Below are 16,068 nucleotides of genomic sequence, written 5' to 3'. Positions count from 1 at the left end.
TACACAGTTGTTTGTTTTTTTTTTAATATGTTTTATTGATTTTTTACAGAGAGGAAGGGAGAGGGATAGAGAGCTAGAACCATCGATGAGAGAGAAACATCGATCAGCTGCCTCCTGTACACCTCCCACTGGGGATGTGCCCGCAACCAAGGTACACGCCCTTGACCGGAATCAAACCCGGAACCCCTCAGTCCTCAGGCCGACGCTCTATCCACTGAGCCAAACTGGTTTCGGCCGTTATACACAGTTTTAACTCCAAATCCACAAATGATCCATAGTCTAACAGGCTTCACAATTGGTTGAATCAAAACGCTACAATTAAGTCACTATTAGCAAACAGTGACCATTTCACCAGCAGGGTGTTTTCTATTGGTTTTAACCAGTATTTTGAGAAAAAACTGTTGCCATTCTTTCTTCTGGAGTCCTGACTGCTTGCTGTTTTGAAATTTCTCTTGCCCTCTGAAGCTCAGAGTTCTGCATATTCTCACATTGAGGACTCACTCCCAAAAAGCTGTATTTTCTTTCTTTTACCTTGTTGCACTCACCTGTAAAGTATCTCCCTGGAAGGATTCTTATGTGGATTTTTAAGTCAATTCAAGGAAAGGTGATAGTAAGTATATAGTATACTCAATAAAAGCCACTTAGATGTTACTGAAACTGGTGTTATTGATTCCAATGATAAAATTGTTTGTTTATTTGTGTGAGGACCAGTATGCCAGGTCCCATTAAGTTGTGCTGTGCTAGAAAAGACTATTCCCATTTCTTTCTTTCTTTTTTTAAAATGTATTTTTATTGATTTCAGAGAGGAAGGGAGAGGGAGTAAGAGATAGAAACTTCAATGATGAGAGAATCACGGATCGGCCGCTCCCTGCACACCCCCCACAGGAGACCCAGGCACGTGCCCCTGACTGGAATCAAACCCAGGACCCTTCAGTCTGCAAGCCGATGCTTTATCCACTGAGCCAAACCAGCTAGCACAAGACTATTCCCATTTCTACATTGATCTTCTAAAGCAGAACAGGAAAAATATCTTATGGAGAATCTCCCTGAACAAGTTTTTCTTCGTTAAATTAAGTGAATTCATGCCCTTAATACCATAAAATTCAAGGCCAAGATTGTTCTGGGAAATTCCTTCTGCAGATATCTTGTGAAGATAAAGCCTTAGAATAATGGAGTCCATGAATCATAGGATTTGGTCAGAGCTCCAGGTTCTTTTCAGCACCTCACCTCGATTTCTTACAACCTATGTGATCCTAACTTCTCAGAACCTCAATTTCCTCATTTGTAAGATGGCAGTGATCATATTAACTGATTGCTAGGCAATTGTCAGGACTAAAAGAGAAAGGTCTCATGGGAAACTGTAAACTACCATATAAACAGTAATTATTAGTTGTACATATAATATCACTTTTATATCTATAATAATAAATGGGCCTAGTTCTCCATGGAAACACAACCATATTTCTTGCACTCATTAGCAGTAAGTAAGTTGGTCACAGGCACCCAATAAGTCTCAACATACTAGGTGGTATGGGATAGAAAACACAAATGTAAAAGATGACCATTATGAATTTTAAAACCATAACATTGGCATATTTTAAGATAACATCAGTCAACTAGAAAGGAGAACATTAGTATAATGCATGAATGCAATGTCCCCACCTGATTAAAATTAAAGGTATTGTCTTCTATTATTGGTACATCAATGCTATTCTAAATGAAAATATTTTTAAAAAATATTTTTATTTATTTCAGAGAGTAATAGAGAGATAGAATCATCAATGATGAGAGAGAATCATCAACCTGCTGCCTCCCGCATGCCACATACTGGGGATGGAGCCCACAACCCGGGCATGTGCCCTGCCCAGGAATCGAACTGTGACCTAATGGTTCATAGGTCAATACTCAACCACTGAGCCACACTGGCCAGGCTAAATGAAAACATTTTTAAGAAAAACATGCATATATAAGATTTGATATAAGATACGTACAAGTAATTGTCTAAGAGCAAATAAAATAAGCATATTATTAAATTTAGTCCGATATAAATACTGGCTTTAAAGGAAAGTCTCTACACAGAGTTGTAGATGAGAAAGCGTCTGCATTCCTTATGTGTTTTTATGTGTGCATATACACATGTGCTTATATATAGTATATATTTCCCCAAAGGGATTTCCATTTATTTGTTGCAAATAAATGAATCATTTTGTTTGTCATTCCCCTCATCCCACTATTTTCAAGGTAGGGAAAGGATTCTTCCCCATGAACCATTCAAACTATCTTTTTATGCCTGAGAAAGTTCTTGCTATCTTAGAAGCAGCCTGATTTGAGACAAAGTGACAGGCCTACTTTTTGTGTGTCTTTTAAAATTCTTGGTAGCTAATGTCTAGAAGCGAAAACTGTGTATGTAGGCATTGCAGCCTGATTCTCCCTAAAGGAAGATCCTAATCACCAATTTCAAAAGCATGAACTTTGCTAATGAGCAACACTGCAATCTGCAGCCATTGTGTTTTCTTTAAAGCAGAGTCCCTTACAACTCAAAAGTACAAAGACTCAATCTCCATGCCGTGAAGACTCTTCAGGTTATTGCTCAGTGATTAATCCAGGGGGGTTGCGGGGGGCTGTTTTCACCTTAATTGGTTGGAGGGCAAGCTGTAGATATAAAAGAGTATTTCACAGCCCACTAATGAGCAGCTTATTCAATAAATGCTCACATTGAAAACACTTTATATACATAATAAGGAATGTATAAAGTGAAATAGTGCTTAATTCCCATAAAATCTTTCTCGTCTTATTTGCTTGCTCTGTTTTTTTTTTTTTTCAGTTCCTATCTGCTGCTTCAATGAATAGAAGGAACTTCTAGGTGAAGGTACCAAAACACTCAACATTTAAGGCTGAATCGCCAACGCTGATGCTGGCAAAGTAATCACAGCAGAACGGCGGGGGGGGGGGGGCGGGGGGGGGGTTAGGTGCTTCATCTTTTCAATACTTTATTACTATTGTTATAAAGCTTTGGGGAGCAGGTATGGTTTGATTGCTTGTGTAGCCAGCTTTTGTTACATTTCTTTATATGTAAAGAAGTGGCTGGGAAACTCACTATCAAGGGTTAGAATGGTAGGATCTCAGGTTCAGAAAGGACCCTATGTCAGTGAGGGTTCTGGCGGAAAACAGAGTTCTATGCAAAATGTTTAACTGAAGATAGTTTATTGGCAAGATGGTTTACAGGGATGTGGACAGGGTTAATGGACCCACAAAGGATGAGGGAGCACTAAGGACTATCAGTGGGGCTCTTACTACCCGAGGTCTGAAAGGCAAGGGCAGAAGACAGTGCTGAGCACTGGGAGAGCTGGAGTTATGGAGGGAGTTATCGTCTGACCCAGAGGAAGACACAACCACTGCTGGAACCTAACTGGGGATGCAGGCAAGAAGGACCTCCGTCTCCCTCTTCCCCCACCGTCCACCCCCTGGCAGTGCTTTCCATGGACTAAACCCCAAGAGCAGCCAGAGGAGGGGTGCCCAGATGCTCTATCAGTAAGACTTAGCTCCCTCCTGAGTACCCAGATCAGGTAGAGGGACAGAGACTAGTTGGGGTGGAAGAGGGCAAACAGAATAAACAAACAGACCCTTAAAGGCCCGCAGATCTGGCGGTTCTCAGACCTGTGCAGGTGGCAGAGCACGTGGAGATCAGCTTACTCCTTCAGTCCAACCAAGTTTAACTGCACCCCTACCACACGCCAGGCCCGGCTAAAAGCAGGTAAATTCAGAGATGCATAACACATCATTTCCTGTCTCAGAGGAACCTACAGCCTAAGCCAGGACAGACTAGTAAGGAGATCATTTCAATGTAACACGGCTTGTACTAACCAATGTGTGTGTGCAGACACCCACTGTAGCATTGTAATAGCACGAAATTCAAAGAAAACTAATTATCCATCAATTGGGGATTGGTTAAATAAATAAGAAGACATCAATTCAGTGGAATGCTATGACACTGCATATTTAAAATGAAGATCTTTATGTCGTACTATAGTGTGCTCGCGAGATATATTATTTTAAAAAAGCAGAGGCTGAATGTCGTATAAAAGAGAAAGGAGGGGAGGGAGAGCAAAAGGAAGAAAGAAGAATAAGATCTACGTATACATATATGTTTGCTGGTATATCCTGGTCACCCTTTCAGAGGAGCCATGAGAAGGAGTTACTGCTTGTCTCTGTGGAAGGGAATGTGTGGCCAGGGGGGCAGGGTTAAAAGAAGGCATTTTATTATGGTCTCAGTTCCCATGGTGATTATACTGATTATACATTCAGCTCAGGGCCTACTTCCTATTCAGTATAACCTCCATTAAGAGGCAAGAGACAAAAAGAAATAAAGCTGAAGCACTTCAATGCGTCCAGACTGGGCTCAAGGCTGCCAGCATCACAGCCAGACACAGGGAGCTACTTAAACTGTCACATTATGCATAAATCGCTCCCTCCTCACCAGGGGCCCATTGTAGAAAAAGTTGAATCAGGAAAGCTCTATGAAACATGCAAAGAGTTTTTGCTCCAATTCATTTGCAGTTCCCTGTATGACCTTATTAGTTATGGCCAGATGAACAATTCTGAATTTCTCTTCCTATTTCAATTTGTATAAGAACCTCTGTGATGTGATGTGATGTGATGTGTGTGTGTGTGTGTGTGTGTGTGTGTGTGTGTGTACGCACGAGTTTGAATGCATGATTATGTGACTGTGAAACATGACGATCAATAGATAGAAAGTGTACTCCTTCCACACACTCCCATCACTTTTTCTTTCAATTCAACTTTTTATTTATTTATTTATTTATTTTTATTTTTTTATTTTAATAAATCTTTATTCAGATTATTACAATTGTTTCTCCTTTTCCCCCCATAGCTCCCCTCCACCCAGTTCCCACCCCACCTTCTGCCCTTACCTCCCCCCCACTGTCCTCATCCATAGGTGTATGATTTTTGTCCATTCTCTTCATGAACCCCCCATACCCCTTTCCCCCTGAGAATTATCAGTCCACTCCATTTCTATGCCCCTGATTCTATTATATTCACCAGATTATTCTGTTCCTCAGGTTTTTAATTCACTTGATTTTTAGGTTCACTTGTTGATAGATATGTATTTGTTGTTCATAATTTTTCTTTACTTTTTTCTTCTTCTTCCTCTTCTTAAAGAATACCTTTCAGCATTTAATATAATACTGGTTTGGTGGTGATGAACTCCTTCAGCTTTTTCTTTTCTGTGAAGCTCTTTATCTGACCTTCAATTCTGAATGATAGCTTTGCTGGGTAGAGTAATCCTGGTTGTAGGTTCTTGCTATTCATCACATTGAAAATTTCTTGCCACTCCCATCTGGCCTGCATAGTTTCTGTTGAGAAATCAGCTGACAGTCGTATGGGTGCTCCCTTGTAGGTAACTAACTGTTTTTCTCTTGCTGCTTTTAATATTCTCTCTTTGTCTTTTGCTCTTGGCATTTTAATTATGATGTGTCTTGGTGTGGTCCTCTTTGGATTCCTTTTGTTTGGGGTTCTGTGCGCTTCCTGGACTTGTAAGTCTATTTCTTTCACCAGGTGTGGGAAGTTTTCTGTCATTATTTCTTCAAATAGGTTTTCAGTATCTTGCTCTCTCTCTTCTTCTGGCACCCCCATAATTCTGATGTTGGTACACTTGAAGTTGTCCCAGAGTCTTCTTACACTATCTTCAACTTTTTGGATTTTTTTTTTTTGCTTTTTGCTTTTTCTTTTGAGTGTTTTTTGCTTCTTTGTATTTCAATTCTTTGACTTGATTTTTGTGTTCCTCTAGTCTGTTTTTGGGTCTCTGTATAATATTTTTTATTTCAGTCAGTGTATGTTTAATTTCTAGTTGGTCCTTTTTCATATCTTCGAGGGTCTCGTTATATTTATCGGCCTTTTCTAGGATATTCTTAAAAAGCCTTATAACCGTGGTTTTGAATTCTATATCCAGTCGTTTGTTTTCCTCCATTTCTTTCGTTTGTGATCTGATTCTTTGACGCCGCATTTTCACTGCTTCCCTGAGTTGGTAAGGTAGATTTGTGTGCTAGGTTTCCAATATGGCCCAGTGGGTCAGCCTCCCCAGTTAACCTGAGGTGGACACTCTTGGTGCACCCCTTTGTGGACTGTGTGTACAGCCTTGTTGTAATTAAGTCTTGATTGTTGTTGGTATCACTGGGAAGAAATGACCTCCAGGCCAGTTGGCTGTAAGGATCAGCTGTGTCTATGCTGGGAGAAGTTCGGTGCTGGAGACAGCCTTATAGGATTAGACTTGCCAAATTGCAAAAGCCTCTGTGCTCAGCTTGGATGGGGTGGAGTCTCAGTCTTGGCTTCCCGTCAGCCTTGCCCTTGCACGCACGTGCGTGCCTTCAGACCTCTGCCTTCCCCGGCTCCCGAGTCTCCGCCCGAGAGTCCAGACTCCCCCCACAAGAGCGTGGGTGCCCAGGGGCTCGCCTGGAACTGGGGTTCACTGCAGTCAGAACTGGGGCTCAGTGCAGTCAGGAGCCTCTGACTCCCTTCCACTAGGGAAAGCCTGTGGCAACCTCCGCAGCCTTTGTGCGCACTGGCACGCGCGCGCCTTCAGACTTCTGCCTTCCCCGGCTCCCGAGTCTCCGCCTGAGAGTCCAGACTTCCCCCACAAGAGCGTGGGTCCCCAGGGGCTCGCCCGGAACTGGGGTTCAGTGCAGTCAGAACTGGGGTTCAGTGTGGTTGGGGGCTTCCTTCCCCCTTCCGCCAGAGAAAGTCAGCCAGGCTCTCAGCCGCCCTTCCTCTCTGCACACACAAAGACCCTTTGCCGTACCTCCAATTCTCTGTGAGCTTTTCTCTTTCCTTCTAGTTGTAGAATTTTCACTCAGCCAGCTTTCCTGTGGTTCTGGATGGTGTCCGTTCTGTCTTTTAGTTGTAGTTTTGAAATTGTTGTGCGAGGCAGCAGTTTAGGTGCTTACCTATGCCGCCATCTTGGTTTCTCTTCAACTTTTTATTTAGAAACTAGAGGCCCGGTGCATGAAATTCGTGCACGGGGGCAGGGGGGTGACCTTTAGCCCAGCCTGCACCCTCTCCAATCTGGGACCCCTCAAGGAATATCCGACTGCCCGGTTAGGCCCGATCGGACATCCCTCTCACAATCCAGGACTGCTGGCTCCCAACTGCTCACCTGTCTGCCTTCCTGATTGCCCCTAACTGCTTCTGCCTGCCAGCCTGATCACCCCCTAACCACTCCCCTGCCAGCCTGTTTGCCCCTAACTGCCTTCCCCTGCAGGCCTGGTCCCCCCTAACTGCCCTCCCCTGCAGGCCTGGTCACCCCTAACTGCCCTCTCCTGCAGGCTTGGTATCTCCCAACCGCCCTCCCCTGCTGGCCTGATCGACCACAACTGCCCTCCCTTGCAGACCTGGTCCCTCCCAGCTGCCCTCCACTGCTGGCCATCTTGTGTCCACATGGGGGCGGCCATCTTTGACCACATGGGGGCAGCCATCTTGTGTGTTGGAGTGATGGTCAATTTGCATATTACTCTCTTATTAGAAAAGGATAGAGGCATGCTGCACGGGTGGGGGCCAGCTGGTTTGCCCTGAAGGGTGTCCTGGATCAGGGTGGGGGTTCCCTTGGGGCATGAGGCGGCCTGGGCAAGGGGCCTGTGGTGGTTTGCAGTCTGGCCATGCCCCACCGGCAACACCCAAGCAGAGGCCCTGGTATCTGGGATTTATGTATCTTCTATAATTGAAACTTTGTAGCCTTGAGCGGAGGCCTGGGCCGGCCAGGGTGTGCAGGAAGCTTGGCTTCCTCCATTTCCAGGGAAACCCAAGCCTCCTGTTCACTCCGTGGCGACAGCCATTTTGGTTGGGTTAATTTGCATACTCGCTCCTGACTGGCTGGTGGGCATGGCTTGTGGGTGTAGTGGAGGTATGGTCAATTTGCATATTACTCTTTTATTAGGATAACTGTAGATTCGCATGCATTTTTTAGAAATGATACAGAAAGGTCTCATGTACCCCCAATCTATTTTTTCCCAATGGTACATCTTGCTCAACTAGGAAATTGACATAATCCACTGACCTTCATAGTTCATCAGTTTTACATGCATTCATTTGTGTGTGTTTAATTCTATGAAATTTTATCACATGTAACCATTATCATATTCAAGATAGAGAATAATTCCATCACCTCAAGGATCTCTCATGCAACCCTTTTATAGCCATACCCACCTCTGTCTTGTTCCTCTCCCCCTCCCCTTCCCATATCACTACTTGGCAGTCACTAATCCCATTTCCATCTTTGTAATTTTGTCATTTCAAGAATTTTATATAAATGGAATTATAGTATATAATCTTTAAAGATTGGCATAATTCTTTTGAGGCCCATCCATGTTGCATTTATTGAGAGCTCATTCTTTTTTGGTGCTGAGTAATATTCCATAGTATGGATGTACTACTGTTTAAACACTTACCTTTTTAAAAATATATATATATATATATATCTTTATTGATTTCAGAGAGGAAGGGAGAGGGAGAGATAGAAACATCAATGATGAGAGAGAATCATTGATTGGCTGCCTCCTGCACATCCCCTACGGGGGATCAAGCCCACAACCTAGGCATGTGCCCTTGACCATGTGCCCTTGATCAAACCTGGGACCCTTCAGTCCGCAGGCTGACGCTCTATCCACTGAGCCAAACCAGCTAGGGCATAACCACTTACCTCTGTTTAAAAATATTTTTATTGATTTCAGAGAAAGGAAGGGAGAGGGAGAGAGAGAAACATCAATGATGAGAATCATTCATCGGCTGTCTCCTGCACGTCCCTTACTAGGGATCAAGCCTGCAACCAGGCATGTACCCTGACCTGGAACCCAACAGTGATCTTCTGGTTCATGGGTGAGCACTCAACCACTGAGCCACAACAGCCAAGCTATCTTTTTAAGGACATTTGAGTTGTTTCCAGTTTTGAGCTATCATGAATAAACCTGCTATTACTATTCATATAGGTGTTTTCACCTCTCTGGGATAGATGCCCAAGGGTATAATTGCTGGATTGTATATTAAGCACATATTTAATATTTTAAGAACCTGTCAAACAATTTTCCACAGTGACTGTACCACTCTGAAATTTTACATTCCCACCTGAGGCCACACCCCCGCCCTGGCACCGGGGGACCTGAGGCCATGGCCCCCCTCCCCCCATCTGGCAGGGCTTGATGGGGGACCTAAAGCTGCACCCCCTGCCCGGAGGGGCTTGAGTAGGGTGGGGCCAGCCGGGTCTGGGTCTTGCGCGATTTCGAGGCGCACGTGGGTGGGTGGGGACTTGATTCTAGGTCCTGTGGCGTGCCCCAGACTCTGACAGGAGGGAGATTTTCATATACATTTTACTAATTTTCTTTCATCTCTGACACTTCTGTTATAGAGAAAGGGCAAATAGCAATATTAAAATATTTCCTCTAATTAATTCCCTTTTAATGTGTACGAATTTTGTGCACTGGGCCACTAGTTAACTATATAATTAAGCTAAATATTTTTAACTTCTTGAGTTCCTCAACAATTTGAAGAGGGTTTAATGATGGTACTATTTACAAATGCAGGGCATGGTTTAAAGAAACCAACGTTTAAAGAGGGATTACAGCATTGCAGAACTAGTAACAGCTAAGACCTGTATCCACTTAGTCTCAAAGGTAGAAGAGAAAGGAAAGGCCACTAGAACACAGAGAGGGCAGCTGTATGAAGAAGGCTGGGGCCTACGTAAAGTAATGTATCAACCCCCGAGGAGAAATCTGAGGGATAAATGTACTCACCTCACTTTTCCAGGCTTCTGTGTCCTGTGGTGACTTTTACTGGCTAAACCCAGCTAGAAACCGATCGAATCAAGCAAGCTATGCAGGTCACCGTCCTAAAGCACAGGATAGAATGAAAAGGGTGAGGAGTGGCTATAGCCCAGCCCCTTGTGATTTTAATGCCCCTAGTATTTCTGTAGGCTAGATTTAAATAATTTAATTCTTAAGTAGGCCTTTGTTCACATGTTAATCACTCTTTCTGCTCAGCTCTTTTTGTTCTCATGAATGTAGTCATAAGTTGCTGATGTGGTGTCTATTTGTTAAGCAGGATGAGACAACTTCAGGGTCACATGGAGAATTTATGAGTTTGTTTTGCAGAAAGAAAGAATGTCTTCAAGGTTTCTGTGACCATCTGCTGCCTCCCAGGACTATGATGTGAAAAAACTATGACTAAAGAAACACAGACTTCTCTCTCAGTTCCCTGGAATTCCCCCTCCCCTACTCCCTAGCTGCATAAAAACTCCCTACTTTTGCTTTATTGAGAGAGCTGGATTTGAGAGATCTTGTTCTCCTGTCATCCTCTTGGGTCAGCCAGATCCAATAAACCTTTCTCTAACTCCAAGTACCAGTGTCCCAATGTTTTGGCAGACTAGGGCATCTGGTACATGAACCCGAATTTTGGGATGTGATTCTGCAACATGGGCACAAAAGGAAGATATCCAGATACTTTTTAATAAACACAGCATCTATTGTATTATCCCATTCTTTTAAAAAGTATCGATTGTGTATTCAATCAGTATAGCTATCCATTCATCCATCCATCCATCCATCCATCCATCCATCCATCCATCCATCCAATCCACCTTTCTAGCCATATACATGCATAGAAAGATATCTGAAATGTTACCATAATGTTAATGGTGATACTTTTTGGATGATGAGATTTGAGGTATTTTTTTAAAATTGAGATATAATTTATATAGCCTAGGATTTACCACTTTAAAATGTAATATTCAATGGTTTTTAGTATAGTCATAAGGTTATGCAACCTTCTATCTAACTTCAGAAAATTTTCATTACCCCTAAAGAAACTCCATATCCATTAGCAGTCATTCTCCATTTCTCCCTGCCCCCAGCCCCTAGCAACCACTAATCTACTGTCTCTATGAATTTCCTATTCTGAACATTTCATATAAATGGAACATATAATATTTGGCCTTTTGTGGTTGGCTTTTCTCATAGCATAATGTTTTTAAAATTCATCCATGTTGTAACATGTATCAATACTTCATTTCTTTTTGTTGAGAATAATATTCCATTGTACAGATATACCACATTTTGTTTATGAATTAATGAACACTTTTAGACTATTATGAATAATGGTATTATAAACATTTGTGTATAATTTTTGTGTGGACATATATTTTCATTTCTAGGGTATATACCTAGGAATGGAATTGCTGAGTCAAATGGTAAGGAGCTGCCAAACTTTTCCACAGCAGTTACACCACTTACATTCCCATTAGCAATGTTATGGGTTGAAATTTCTCCACATTCTCGTCAACATTGTTACTGTCTGTCTTTTTCATTATACCCATCTTAGTGTATATGAAACAGTATCTTAGCATTAGCTTTGACTTGCATTTTTCTGATGGCTATGATGTTGAGCATCTTTTCATGTTTATTGGCTATTTGTATATCTTTTTTGGAGGAATATCTATTTAAATCCTATGTCCAATATTTGGTAAAAATTTTATTGAGATATAATTCACATGCTATATAACTCACCCACTTAAAGTATACCATTCAATAGCTTTCAGTATATTAATAAAGTTGTGCCACCATCATCACTAATTTCAGAACACTTAAATCACTTCAAAAAAGAAACCCCATACCTAGTAACTGTCAACCTTTAATCCTCCCATTTTCCCCAACCCTAGGCAACCATTAATCTACTATAGATTTGCCTATTCTATTTTATATAAGTGGAATCATAAAATATGTGGTCTTTCATATATCATTGAATATACTGCCTTCCCTCACTTAATATAATGTTTTCAAGGTTCATCCATGTCGTTGAATGTATAAGTCCTTCACTGTATTACTAATATTCTGTTGTATGGATATACCAAATTTTACTTGTCCATTCATCAGCTGATGAACATGTGGGTTGCTTCCAACAAGTTATTAGTATACAAGTGAACATATACTTTTATTTCTCTTGGGTACACCTTGGAGTGGAATTGGTGGGTTAAATCATAACTATGTTTAACTTTATTTGAAATATGTTTTTATTGGTTTTAAAGAGAAAGGAAGGGCGGGGCGGGAGAGCACAAAAGAGAGAAATATCCATGTAAGAGAGAAATATTGATCAGCTGTCTCCTGCATGCCTCTACTGGGGACTGAGTGCGAAACTCGGGCATGTGTCCTGAGTGGGAATCAAACCAGTGACCTTTTGGTGGATGGGACTATGCTCAACCAACTGAGCGACACTGGCCAGGGCTATGTTTAAATTTTTGAGGAACCACTAAGACTATTTTTAAAAGTGGCGATACCATTTTACATTCCCCACCCCCACCCCCCAGCAGTACATGAGGGTTCTATATCACCACCAATTGTTGATATTCTCTCTCTCTCTGTCTCTCTCTCATTTTTAAGCCATCTTAATGGAGGTAAAATGGTATCTCATTGGGATTTTAATTTTGACTTTGACTTGAGGATGAAATCCAGGTTCCTGGTTGGAATGTTTGGGTGAATGGAGATATCATTGGCTGCTTTGCATTGGATATTATAGGAAGAGACTTAGGAGCGAGATAGTGAATTGCATTTTGGACAAGTTGATATTGAGGTGACAATGAGATATTCAGATGTAGTTTTCTAGTAATTGAATGGTTAAGAGAAAGGTCTGGTTGGGTAGGCAGGGAAGTCCTCAGGTAGAAATGGAAACCCTCAGGAAGTGTGCAGTAGAAGAGGCCCAGATCCAGAATCCTGGGGAGACCAAGCTTTATGGCAAATTAGTGTGGTGTTTCAGAGCACCGGGCTTTTGAGCCAGGCAGCCTGTTCTTAGCATTGTGACCTAAGGCAAGTTATTTTACCTTAGTTTCCACATCTGTAAAATGAGCATAACAATAACAGTTAGAACAGTGCATGCTATTTTTCGTTTCTTTAAACGACCTATGAATAAAAAGCTGCCCAAGAAGGTGAAGAAGGAGGAGAAGCTCTAAGATATTTTGAAAAAAGAAAATTTCAGCTATCATGTCAAATTCTGCCAATACGATATAAGGTCTGTAAAGTGTCCATCTTTCAGCAATTAGTGGCCTCACCAAGTGCAATCTCTATGCAATGAAATGACTGTAAAGAGCCTGAAGAGTAATTAGGGGTGGACACTGATACATCCTTCCCTGCCCTGACTAGCCAGGCTCTCTCATTAGAATCTTTTTTTTTTTTTTAAATAAATCTTTATTCAGATTATTACAATTATTTCTCCATTTTCCCCCCATAGCTCCCCTCTACCCATTTCCCACCCCACCTTCTTCCCTTACCTCCCCCCCCACTGTCCTCATCCATAGGTGTATGATTTTTGTCCAGTCTCTTCATGAACCCCCCATACCCCTTTCCCCCTGAGAATTATCAGTCCACTCCCTTTCTATGCCCCTGATTCTATTATATTCACCAGATTATTCTGTCCCTCAGGTTTTTAATTCACTTGATTTTTAGGTTCACTTGTTGATAGATATGTATTTGTTGTTCATAATTTTTATCTTTACTTTTTTCTTCTTCCTCTTCTTTAAGAATACCTTTCAGCATTTCATATAATACTGGTTTGGTGGTGATGAACTCCTTTAGCTTTTTCTTGTCTGTGAAACTCTTTATCTGCCCTACAATTCTGAATGATAGCTTTGCTGGGTAGAGTAATCTTGGTTGTAGGTTCTTGCTATTCATCACATTGAAAATTTCTTGCCACTCCCATCTGGCCTGCATAGTTTCTGTTGAGAAGTCAGCTGACAATCGTATGGGTGCTCCCTTGTAGGTAACTAACTGTTTTTCTCTTGCTGCTTTTAATATTCTCTCTTTGTCTTTTGCCCTTGGCATTTTAATTATGATGTGTCTTGGTGTGGTCCTCTTTGGATTCCTTTTGTTTGGGGTTCTGTGGGCTTCCTGGAGTTGTAAGTCTATTTCTTTCACCAGGTGGGGGAAGTTTTCAGTCATTATTTCTTCAAATAGGTTTTCAGTATCTTGCTCTCTCTCTTCTTCTGGCACCCCCATAATTCTGATATTGGTACGCTTGAAGTTGTCCCAGAGTCTTCTTACATTATCTTCAACTTTTTGGATTTTTTTTTTTTTTGCTTTTTGCTTTTTCGGTTGAGTGTTTTCTGCTTCTTTGTATTTCAATTCTTTGACTTGATTTTTGTGTTCCTCTTGTCTGTTTTTGGGTCTCTGTATAATATTTTTTATTTCAGTCAGTGTATGTTTAATTTCTAGTTGGTCCTTTTTCATATCTTCGAGGGTCTCGTTATATTTATCGGCCTTTTCTAGGATATTCTTAAAAAGCCTTATAACCATGGTTTTGAATTCTATATCCAGTCGTTTGTTTTCCTCCATTTCTTTCGTTTGTGATCTGATTCTTTGATGCCGAATTTTCACTGCTTCCCTGAGTTGGTAAGGTAGATTTGTGTGCTAGGTTTTCAATATGGCCCAGTGGGTCGGCCTCCCCAGTTAACCTGAGGTGGACACTCTTGGTGCACCCCTTTGTGGACTGTGTGTACAGCCTTGTTGTAATTAAGTCTTGATTGTTGTTGGTATCACTGGGAAGAATTGACCTCCAGGCCAGTTGGCTGTAAGGATCAGCTGTGTCTATGCTGGGAGAAGTTCGGTGCTGGAGACAGCCTTATAGGATTAGACTTGCCAAATTGCAATAGCCCCTGTGCTCAGCTTGGATGGGGTGGAGTCTCAGTCTTGGCTTCCCGTCAGCCTTGCCCTTGCGCGCACGTGCGTGCCTTCAGACCTCTGTCTTCCTGGCTCCCGAGTCTCCGCCCGAGAGTCCAGACTCCCCCCACAAGAGCGTGGGTCCCCAGGGGCTCGCCTGGAACTGGGGTTCACTGCAGTCAGAACTGGGGCTCAGTGCAGTCAGGATCCTCTGACTCCCTTCCACTAGGGAAAGCCTGTGGCAACCTCCGCAGCCTTTGTGCGCACTGGCGCGCATGCGCTTTCAGTCCTCCGCCTTCCCCGGCTCCCGAGTCTCCGCCTGAGAGTCCAGACTTCCCCCACAAGAGCGTGGGTCCCCAGGGGCTCGCCCGGAACTGGGGTTCAGTGCAGTCAGAACTGGGGTTCAGTGCGGTCGGGGGCTTCCTTCCCCCTTCTGCCAGAGAAAGTCAGCCAGGCTCTCAGCCGCCCTTCCTCTCTGCGCGCACAAAGACCCTTTGCCGTACCTCCAATTCTCTGTGAGCTTTTCTCTTTCCTTCTAGTTGTAGAATTTTCACTCAGCCAGCTTTCCTGTGGTTCTGGATGGTGTCCGTTCTGTCTTTTAGTTGTAGTTTTGAAATTGTTGTGTGAGGCAGCAGTTTAGGTGTTTACCTATGCCGCCATCTTGGTTTCTCCCCCTCCCATTAGAATCTAATGATTAGATGCTTCCTTTCATGATAGTCAGTTTGGGGTCTTATCCCACTTTTTCCAATCAATTTCAGCCACCAATGGGATATGTTGCACCCGGTTACCATTTTATTTTATTTTTGAGAGGAAGGGAGAGGGATCAAGAGTTAGAAACATCAACGATGCGAGAGTAACATGGATTGACTGCCTTCTGCATGCCCCCCATCGGGGATGGAACCAGAAATCAGGCATGTGCCCTGACCAGAATCCAACCAGTGACCTCTTGGTTCATGGTGATGCTCAACCATTGAGCCACACGGCTGGGCACCAGGTTACATATATATATATATATATATATATATATATATATATATATATATATATCGTTACTGATTTTTTATGGAGAGAGGAAGGGAGAGGGAGATAGAGAAACATCAGTATGAGAGTGAAACATAGATTAGCTGCCTCATACACGCCCCCTACCTGGAATGGAGCCTACAACCAGGGCATGTGAGACCCGGGAATCCAACCGGGGGACCTTTGAAGGGCGTAAGATGACGTTCAACCAACTGAGGCACACGGGCCAGGGCGCACCAGGCTACCGTTACCTCCTCCACATCTGTGCCTTGCACCCCTAGGGCCTAAGGCTTAGGCGACTGGAGTAACTGATGATGCAGGGGCTTCTGCAGACTCCCTATTGCGT

General features: G+C 42.7%; 1 protein-coding gene across 1 annotated transcript in view; it reads right to left on the bottom strand.

Annotated features, from left to right (window-relative positions):
- NAPEPLD (N-acyl phosphatidylethanolamine phospholipase D) overlaps nucleotides 1-9,891 on the bottom strand; it is a 74,826-nt gene extending 64,935 nt beyond the window's left edge. Inside the window, exon 1 of the mRNA XM_080665957.1 lies at nucleotides 9,798-9,891. The gene's annotated coding sequence lies outside the window, so the exon portion shown is untranslated. The remainder of the gene's footprint in view (nucleotides 1-9,797) is intronic.
- Nucleotides 9,892-16,068: the final 6,177 nt, after the last annotated feature.

The sequence above is a fragment of the Plecotus auritus genome, assembly GCF_963455305.1.
Source record: "Plecotus auritus genome assembly, chromosome: 4".
NCBI classification, from domain to species: Eukaryota; Metazoa; Chordata; class Mammalia; order Chiroptera; family Vespertilionidae; genus Plecotus; species Plecotus auritus.
This window is presented reverse-complemented; position numbering and strand designations above follow the sequence as displayed.